Genomic DNA, 11,001 nt, shown 5'->3' with positions numbered 1-11,001 from the left:
GTTTATACTGCTGTGAGAAAAAAGACTTGACTGTATGCGTCTAGCATGCGACCATAATGTCGCATGTGCTTGCATTGCCGTAAGGTGTCAGCGTGCTGTATGGGTTCACCTTGTCGTGTGGATACAGCGCTCTGTGTGTGTCCCGCTTGTTGTAAACCTACAGCATGCTGCGTGGAGGCAACAGCATCGCGTCCGGTCATTGACGGAAAGACGGAACTGATTGCCGAGAGTTGTCCGCGTGTAGCATGCGTCCGCATGAGTGATAGTCGCGCGTCCCGCAGACCACGAAAATGGGACAACTTGTTGAATGGATCAACTTTGACTGTCAGCATCCAACATACAACCAGACTGGCGTCTGCGTCTGTGACTGCGTGAGGGAGAGACCAGAACTAGCGTCTGTGACTGCGTGACGTCTGCCGCAAGAGAGAGACCAGACTGCTACAAGCACCCGCTCTAACGCTTCTCGTAACACGAGCATATCTCTGCGAGGAAGCGTTACTAAGCATAGGAGAACTATGCCTTCTGACACTAATCGGAAAACCATTTCTTTGATCTATGGTAGTCCTTAGACTCTTTAGGAGAAAATTTTCTCCCCCCGAGAATCGTAAACGCTAAACATAGATGAAATAGACCTCTTTTAGCTCAGATGAAATAGACCTCTTTTAGCTCAGACCATATCTACACTCGTGGGGTAGCGAGTACGCCAACTCAAGCATGGGCGAAGGTCGGGAGAGAACATCAACCGCAGTCCTGTGAGCGACCTGGGAGAGTCCCTATGGCATTTCAAGCGCGCCTTGTGCGAGAACTGAACGTATCCAATGCTGTGAGATACCGTCAACAGTAGTCGGTAGACCTCAGAAGAAAGTAATAGACCTTTCCCCAAACTGGGGGAGGAGAAGAAGTGTGAACAGAAGCAAACTGAGCACCTTTTCCCCCGAAGAACTATGTGTCTTACACGATTCTGGTGCTGACACGTCGCCTTCTTCCGAAAAGGAAAAACTTCCGGCGAAGTTAGATACTGCAGGATAAGTTAATAAAAAACATACAACTCCTGAAAGGTCTTGGACATATTGATTGGTGACTACCAAAACTAGGTTTTGCGTCCTTCGATGAGGACAAAGTCTTTCCTCCCTGAAAGTGTGTCAGATTCCAGAGGAAGAGCTAGGATTGTATGTGACTTGTCTGACTTCCGCTTCTCTCGCGGAAGAAAAAACACACTCGATTGCTTCCTGTTTAAGCATCAAAACACGTCTGCTGAGAAGGTAGGTTCTGTTTGCGTGCATACATGACGAGTAACTTCCTAGTCTGGTAGACAGGGAAAACGTAGAACGTCATTCTCGTCAGGGAACTGCATTCTAATACGCAAAAAACAGTTACAAGATCCATGATACCATAGCGATGACGAACCGATTGCTTCAAGACATTCCATCTTCGCTCTTTTCAAGATACTATGTCACATGGTTGTGATGACACAGCTCGCCAATCATAGGCGAAAAAAAGAGCATTACAGTACTTCATCATTCCAAAGTGGAGAAAGAACGTCTTGGACTGCATCAATAATATCGCTCGGCGGAACCGACGTTTAATGCACAAGGTCCGCGAAGAACCTCAGCCTACCAACCTTCCTTCTCCCAAGGGTTGGAACGTAAGGAAGAGATATAGGACTAGGGGCAAGGTGAACACGAACAAACGCCTCCTCCAGAGCACTGCGCTATGTTTATGAATCACTAACAAGAGCGGTTTAAAAACATAATACATTAAATCATAAAAAGATCTGCCCGTGGTGGGAGATATACTTTTATGTTCTATTCTCATAAAGGCCTTAAAGCCCTTTCTGCTGTTGCAGCTGCAAGCGCTGTATCAATCTCTACAGAAAGGTTCGTCATTTTTCTGAGAATGATTTAATGTTAATTTATTTATTCATTTTTCCATTAAATTACTGGGCCATCGTTCCCTAAAGGAGCCCTTTGGGTTAAAGCATCTTGCTTTCCCAACTAGGGTTGTAGCTGGCTAGTAATAAAAATAAAATAAAATAAATAGCGACACCACCAACCCAACTAGCGAAAACTCTGAAGTCGGAACGGGGAGCAGCAGGTAAAAAATAAAAGGGAAACTCTTCAGAATAATTCTCAAGAGTTTCTGAAAGTTATTCCCTTATTACAATCTCTATCCTAGGAAGAGAAGTCTTGATTCTTAGGAATCCACTCCTTATGATTCTGAATCCAGACCTCAATACTTTGAGGTTTTAATTCTTGTTCTCAAAACCAAGAGTTAGCCCAGCAGGCCTTGGTCCGAGAATATAATATCTTTCTAGTTAAGATTTATTTCTTAATATAGCACCCAGAGCAACAATAACTCAACACTAAACGTTCATGCTCAGGTAGACATCAAAGTCTATAGTCATAGGTAGCGAAACATCCACACTAATGCCGAAGCGTCCACACTGGCGCTGAAGCGTTCAAACTGACGCTGAAGCGTCCACACTGGCGCTGAAGCGTCCATACTGACACTGAAGTGTCCATACTGACACTGAAAGCGTCCACACTGATGCCGAAGTGTCCACACTGACGCCGAAGTGTCCACACTGACGCTGAAGCGTCCACACTGACGTGGCGCTTCGCTCCATTCCGTTGACGTTCCCTTTCCATTGACGCACCGTTCCGATGACGCTTCGCCGGCTCTGCTGCCTGGCGAACGTCGGCGCGTCTGTATAGACTAATACTAAGCGCTATGAGCAGTCGGTTTGCGTTGAGCAGGTAATCGAAGTAAAGCATCCACTTTATTCCACCATTGAACATTGCGGTTGGTAGGCCGCCTGTGCGACAACGAGTCCTCACCGTTAAAGACACGTCGCCTGTGCGACCGTGTCAAAGACTGGAATCGAGACACCCAACCGCACTGTTAACGGCAGGCTGAAAAGACTGCATAAACGAAGATAGATGCTGTTTCATGCCTAACTGCAAAGATCAAGGATCAACCTTAGGCAAAACGTACTCAGCATTATCTTCATCGATCCATAGCGCTTGCCACTGTCGAGAGACGACACCCATCAGGTGGAGGTGGCGGCACTGCGTCTGCGCCACAAGAAACGTAACACACGTAGAACGAATCTAATTTTGTTTTCAGCTTAGCGCCTTTGAAAACACTAATACCTCGCTTTACCTATAGCGAGGGTGAGCGTTCTGGTAATCGACAGAAAACACTCGAGAGGACTTCAGTTCGGGTCTAAAAAAACTATAACACCTGGTTACCCTCTCGATTCCTTTCGCTGTTCGACTCAACTTCTCCCCTGGGTCTGGGAGCTTGACAGAGGTCTAAGGCTAGGATAACGACAGGTCCGAATAGAAGCACTCTCCACTGAATAAAATTCACTGCACAATTTATCACTAAAAAATTTGCACTTTACTCTTTGGCACAGAGATAGTTTCATAATTACCTGAAAACCAAAGTATACGCTCTTTCAAACGAAATGAACTCCGTAGGGAGAGACTTATAATTCTGTCACTGGACAATTGTTTGAATGGGAATGCAAAAGTACCGAATCCCATATAAAATGTAACAAAAAATATTAAATATCAAATAATACCTTAATAAATATATTTATAAATTAAAATAAACCCTTAAATTAAGAGGTTCCAATAAAAGACGGATAATCACTCGCATCATTGGAACATCTACAAATAATAAAAGAACAATTTTAGTATTCCGAAAACCAGCAAGGCAACAACGATACATAGAATCGTGCGCTACGACGATTGTAAAGAATACTGCATCGTATAAAATAAACTGAACTGTAACTTCCTTTAATCTCTGACTAGGGAAAAATACTGAAAGGACCAATTAATTGCATAATAAAATGTTCCTTTTATAAAGTACAACTTAAAACTTGAGAAGTAAGAAGAAAGTACTATTCATAAAATCGCTACAATATATTGTAACACCGTAACGATACTGACTACTGCATAACAAAAATAAACTGAACGCTAGTTAATCTTTGCAGACAGATCGAAGATTATCTAAAGAAAACTATTAAAAGGATAACATTTTCTCAAAATAATTCTTTTAATTTAATTCATAACTTAATACTCTAAAAACATATTCACTTGTGTTCTTTGTGAAAAGCAAGACAGACTTTTAGCCTACGGAAGAGGCTGTGACGTCATCAATGGTCGAAATGTTTACATTTCGCCCCTATGCTTTCATGAGGTTTAAAATAGGTTGAAAAACCTTCTAACCCTACCTTTTAAGTTATAAATACGTGATCACAGATCAAATAAAACAAATATGCGAAAGCCAAAACTCAAAAACGTTAATACATCACTAAACATCCAAACAGAGTAAGAAAACGAGAGAGAATTTCCAATAGTACAGCAAGCTATGGCGGCAGAGAAAACCTGAATTGGTTGAGTATAGTTCTACCTGTTGTACCGCGAGGGCACTGGGGTACACCTGGCATATCTGCACTAAGCTGCGCAAGAGATTTTGAATTTCCTGCCGAGGCGTCAGGGACTTTAGCCATTATATAACCAGCGGGTAAGTTTTATATTTAAAAAAGAGTAATTCAATCTATTTCAGTGTTTGATTACAGGAAGTCCTCGGGTTACAATGGTCTTGTTTTATAATGATTTGCCATTAAAACAAGCTCCTATAAAATACTTAAAAAAATCATTGTAACAGATGCTGAAGTGCGAAGCTACAACTCACCCCTTTGTTAAGTGTATATTTACCCCTTTAATTTTGAATAATTGAGAATTAAATGCCAAAATACTAGCCCATGGGGCTAACGAAACATAATCCGCTTGCCACAACATAGGAGCAGCGAGATAATGTTTAATAGCGAGAAAAGCAAGCATATGGCAGAGCTAAAACCAATAAATTATTAGCTCAATTAAGGAAGTATTTGTAATACGATGAACTCTACTACGAACGACGCCATAGAAAATGGGATGGAAAATTCTGTTTTCTATAAGCTCGGAAGTTCTGGCAAAAGAAAAGCTCCAGTGTTTTGACAATGTTTCCTTACTGTTACTCAGTTTTGATTACGGTAACTTTTTTTTTTCATTACGATGACTTTTATGATGATGACTAATGGAAACAAAGTTTTAAAAAGTTAATCTAATATCAACACAATAAGACAAGTACACTATATTTCAAGGTGTCTCAAACGTAACTGATGACGATACCTAGCACAAAACCATAGCTTTTCAGTTACGGTAATCCCACCATAACTCAATAACTGGATTTCCACTAGGAATCATTATCTAAAATGTTAAAAACACCACAAATTATACTAATAACCACTCCAATTTTCTGAAAACTGCTAATTGCACCATTCTATAATTTTGCACCTGATTTTATATGTGGGAAAAAAAAGAAAAAAGAATACAAGATAACTATTGGAAAAATATATGATTCAAATATTTGACTACAAGCTAAAGTACCATATATTTAACCAATATATAGGTCTCCCCTATGAGGGAGCCAGATCATGGTAAATATTTATCTGTGCACAGACTGCCAATTGTTTAATTGAAACCTAAAGACAGCCTTAAATACAATCTACTGCAGGGCAGCATATCATAAATGGACCATCGTTATGCATTAGCCCACTCATATACAGTACCTCGATTAGTCCCAGGGCCCTCACATGGGCAAATGCCATGGGGCGGCACTCTTTTAGGGGAGGCAAAAATAGCCTGGACTTGACACCCCACAAGATTGAAATAATAATAATCAGCGGGTAAAGGATAAAAGCTTTGAAATTTTTTGCTGCAAATTATGATTTTTGCAATTAAACCATTAAAACCAACAAAAATTGAAATATTTCTCCATTGTTTTTCTTTTTGCAATGGAATTAATCATCCTGACAATGAAAATCATGCACTTAAAAATGCTTGCCTCTAAATATCTTCGTTTTCTTTTACATTTTCTGTTTATATATATATATATATATATATATATATATATATATATATATATATATATATATATATATATATATGTGTGTGTGTGTGTGTAGCATATTCCATTTTCTAGCAAATAATGAATTATTTTCTTCTTAATTCTGATATGTAAATAAATCTTGTGAATGTTTGACAATGAAATTTATTATGTTATGCTTGAAGGTTTCTGTACTGCTGATAGAATTTTGTTTTGAAATCAATTTATTTTCATTTACTTCAAAGTCTTCATTGCTGTTAATGTGTATTTATGAAGCAAAAATTAAGAGCTGATTACTTTGTAATTTTGTAAGTAACTTAATATAAAATACTTTTTCACCAGTGTAATCCATCTGTTATTATATATTACGATATCCTGTAACTAGGCCACACAGTATAGTTAGGTTTCTGTACACAGGGCCATGGGCGGCAAAGTGATTTAAAAGGGGGGTGGTTTTGGAACTGGTGTGTTGGGCCTGAATGTAGGGGTGAGAGGGGGGGGTGCCACTAGGAACTTTACCCTGGGGCGGCAGTTAGGTATGTGAGAGCCACGTTTAGTCCGTAGTGAACATCGAAGTAACCCCAAACGGTGAACGGGTAAAGTATTACCAAGACTACGCCTAGGCTACTATATTCATGCAGACCTTAAACATGGGCGTCATCACTTATTTTCCTTGTCTAATTAACATTTATAACATTTACCGTATCAGAATATAACTAATACAGGTCTATAATATCGAAGTAACGCTAAAAAACCTGATGTCGCCAAGACTAGGCCTAGGCTACGATATTCATACAAACCTTAAACATGGTCGGCATCATTTATTTACCCTGTCTAATTAAATTTAAAATAACAATTACCGTGTCAAAATATAATTAATACAGGTCTATAATAGCAACGCAAGTCCCTAACTCTCAGCTTTTCTCCTTGAACATAACTTGATTAAGCCTTACCCTAGAGTTAGTAACAACTTCTTCACCAGAACCTAAAGGTAAAAAATTTACCCAAGAGGAAACCTTCACAATGTAATTACCCAGCTAATTATGGGTCAACTCATTTAAAATAATCTTCATTGTACCTTTTATACGGTTTTAAGACGTGTTTACATGAAAATTTCACTTAGTTTACACCAAGCAAGTTGTTAAAGTTCACTTCACAACATACGAAAATAAACTGAGCAAATTGTACATCGCGATGATCGCGTGCCCGTCAATCAAATGAGCCACCAAAGTAAAATATTCCATCAGTGCCGTTAATTTTTACATTTTATGAAGTGTCTTTTAATCTTTGCCTTTGTCTTATTTATAGTCTTCTTGTGAATTAATCGAAAATTACAATCTTCATAATTAGTTTTCTTACACAATTGATCGCATAAAATCAAAGATTATTTTATTTATTTTGTGATTAACTTTTTTTTTTATTATAGCGAATCTGAGTTTTACTGAGATGCTACATGTGTACTGACTATTTTACATGACCTAAAGAAATCCGTCAGAAATCTTGGAGTAATCATGGATGATAGACTGACAATGAATAAACATATAAATAATATGGTAAGAAATTGTAACTATCACATTAAAAACATAGCATTTATTAGTAAATACTTAAATGAAAAATCTATGGCCATACTCATTAATCACCACATATTTTTAAAAATTGATTACTGCAACTCACTGTTCTATGGCTTACCAAATTATCAGCTGAAGAAAATTCAGAGAGTACAAAACAGAGCCGCTAGATTAATAAAAAGGACTACACCATAGGGGTAGAATTACCCCTGCAATAATTAAATTACACTGGCTGCCGGTAAAGGCGAGAATTGAATACAAGCTACTCTTACTAACGTTTAAAATACTGAACCAACATATCTAAAAGAATACCTGAACAAACTAGAACTAGAAACAAATGTTACAATAAGACACATGAGTGACAAACATAGACTATCTGAACCAAGAACAAATAGTAAATCTGGTGAAAGGGCTTTTAGCTAATGTGCGCCTAGACATTATAATAAACTGCCAACTGAAATGAAGGACCTAAAGGGAGCAATTGAATTTAAGAAGAAACTAAAGACATTACTTTTCACAAGATCATATGATTTGGAAGATGCTACAATCAAGGAAATGTATAAGTTATAATGAAAATGTTTCGTTTGATGATTGATATGGACCCGCCCGAGACTTCAGTGGAGGGTTGGATTTAAACCCAAAACAAGTAAAACAAGTATATAACTGATGCTAAAATAGGTTTTACTTTAGGTGATTGGCAAGATAATGATATTCTGCAACTGCAAGCTCTATATAATTTGCATCATATGTAAGCCTAGCAAGAAGTCAAGTTTTGATGATACAGTATACAAATATGGAACTAAATTGTCTTAAGTAGGCCTGCGATTATGAGCTCGGACATTAGAATCTTACACATTTTGGTTCCTTTCCATACATAGATTTTTATGTTAAAGCAGATAACATAAACCATACCATTTTCTTTCACCCTTTTCACGGTAATTACATTCCAGGCATAAAAAAATTACTGTCACTAAAACATATCACGAGCTTTGGCAAATCAGGATTAATATATATATATATATATATATATATATATATATATATATATATATATATATATATATATATATATATACATACATACATACATATATACATACACACACATATATGTATATATATATATATATATATATATATATATATATATATATATATATATATATATATATATATATATATATAGAAAAATCCCTTGCGGGACAAGACCAAAGTTAAAGAGTTATAATCAAGGCTACAGCTAATGTGTTCATGAAAGATATAAGGTTTCACCGGAACTATAGGCTACATTTCCAAAAGATAGCAATATTCATCACTTTCATAAATGTACAAATAAACTAAACTTTACCGTGATTCAAGTAAAGTAATTTCAAATAATGATTTATAACTCATTGCCGGTGCACAGCTGGGAAGAGGAGCTATATCATAGATGTTCCTCAGATTGGATTAGAAGAATGAAGAAGAAGAAGAAGAAGAAGAAGGACAGTAGTTTATCTTTCATAAACTTCCGTGTTTATTGTTGTTTGTGTTTGTGTTAATGTTAATTTATCTTTTGTGAAACCTTTATGGCACAATTATGACTTGCTGTCGTCTTGGTTGTATAATAAAACCGGATATGAAGAGTAGAATAAAGAACGAAATTGATTTTATACCCAAAAGTATTCTTGTGTCAAAACTTACAAAAACTTTGTCTGGACTTGGTAAGTGCTATTCTTTTAAAAGCTAAAGCCTTTCAATTTTTCATTGTTATTAATTGGTTATTTGGATCACATTTCTTTGCGCAGACCATGCAAATAATTATGTAATTAGCCTACTTAACAATACAATTCAAGCTTATTCTTAAGCTAGGTACAATAGAATAGATAGCCTAGACATGCAATAGCCCTTGTCGAGTGAAGGTTAGTAGCCTATAGGCTAGGCTTCAAACATTTACCATCAGAAGGACGGTAATTTGGTAAAATAACAGAACAACACGGGACAACATTCTTTTAGGGAAAACAGCTTTTCCTTCAGTAAATAGTGTGCTTTCAATTAGTTTGACCTTTCTTTCCACTGCAAATAAGCCGTTCTAACGTTATGGACACCTCCTTCCCAATGGATACAGGAGGAACCTTGGCCTTTGGGTGGGCAAAAACAGGACAAAACGGGATTTTTTAACACTTTCGAGATTTTTAAAAGGCCGCAGAACCTAACAAAACCACCTAACCTAATCTAGTAGTTCCCAGGTTACAGACTTAGCCGGGTGGCAATCCCCTTGGAACCACCTTAACAGGTCACAGAACTAGGCGGGGCCAAGACCACTGGAACTACCTTCCCAGGTCACAGACCTAGCCGGGGCAAGACCCCTGGACCCCCTTCTCAGGTCACAAACTATTAAGTAAATCACAAACAAGTACTTACATAATGATAAAAGTAAATCACATATAAATCCTTACATTAAGATAAAGTAAAATTATTCATTACACCAGGAGTAGGCCTACTGTGATACTCACCGTGAAACTTGGTTATAGCATCGAAATAGCCGTAATGGCAGCCACTACACTTAGTTATGATGGGCTCTATAGATGGACTCCATAATGCACACCCAACACGTAACACAGCTACAAAGGAACTGAAAACTTGTGCTAAGAAAACGGGATGTGTCACAGATCTGCGTACGTCACACTCCAGCATACATACTTGTCCAAATATGTTAGACGTCGTCATATGGTAGGGAATTAAAGTACAGTACGTGCGCGGGAAGTATAAACTTAACCGAACAACAATTAGGAGGGCTTGTGCGCAGGAAGTATAAACTTGTAATCGAGCAAGAAGCTATGCACAAACTGGAAGCAGAAACTTCCCACTCCAAAAATACAAACAAAAGAATGAAATAAATATTTCAGGGAAACAGGATCTCCATAATTTGTGCAATTTTTCGTGGATTTATTATGCATCCCAGAGAATTATATATAGAGAAGAGTTGGTTAGTTTTACCATTATTTATCGATTCGCCAGTAAGTTTTCCCCAACCAAAACCCCGGTTCTCACTGGGTGCCCCCATTACCGAGGTTATATTAGGGTATACCTTATTACTTATTTATTTGCGACAGAAGTAAAGGTAATTTTTAAAGAAAACAGGAGTTTTTCTACATATGACCCCATTTCTTTATTAGTACAGTTTTCACATGTTGTTCTATAATAATACTGATAAGTTGCTGGTAGTAGGCTACTTTTATGACAAATGATTGTTAGCATATTGCCTATGTAACTGCATATGATTTTACTGTATGAATACGTAAACAGTGTAAACTTTATGAATAATAACAAAACTCCAATTACATAATTATGACCATGTACCCAGTAACCCATACACTGATTATTCTTGCTCTGCTGTATAATTGCGGTGGAGGAGTTGAGTTACCACCGACTCTTTATTTAGGGTAAACTTTTACCCGCAGACATAAATTTTGCCTTTTAATGCATGCTTTCAATAGATATAACTAGAATAAAT

The 11,001-nt window shown here is 37.5% G+C and overlaps 1 long non-coding RNA gene across 1 annotated transcript in view; it reads right to left on the bottom strand.

Moving 5' to 3' along the window:
- LOC137632783 (uncharacterized) overlaps positions 1–7,133 on the bottom strand; it is a 275,903-nt gene extending 268,770 nt beyond the window's left edge. Inside the window, exon 1 of the long non-coding RNA XR_011042122.1 lies at positions 7,019–7,133. This is a non-coding gene — a long non-coding RNA (uncharacterized lncRNA). The remainder of the gene's footprint in view (positions 1–7,018) is intronic.
- Between the last annotated feature and the right edge of the window lie 3,868 nt (positions 7,134–11,001).

This window comes from Palaemon carinicauda, chromosome 42 (genome assembly GCF_036898095.1).
Source record: "Palaemon carinicauda isolate YSFRI2023 chromosome 42, ASM3689809v2, whole genome shotgun sequence".
NCBI classification, from domain to species: Eukaryota; Metazoa; Arthropoda; class Malacostraca; order Decapoda; family Palaemonidae; genus Palaemon; species Palaemon carinicauda.
Note: the sequence above shows the minus strand (reverse complement) of the source record. Positions and strands in the feature narration are given on the sequence as shown.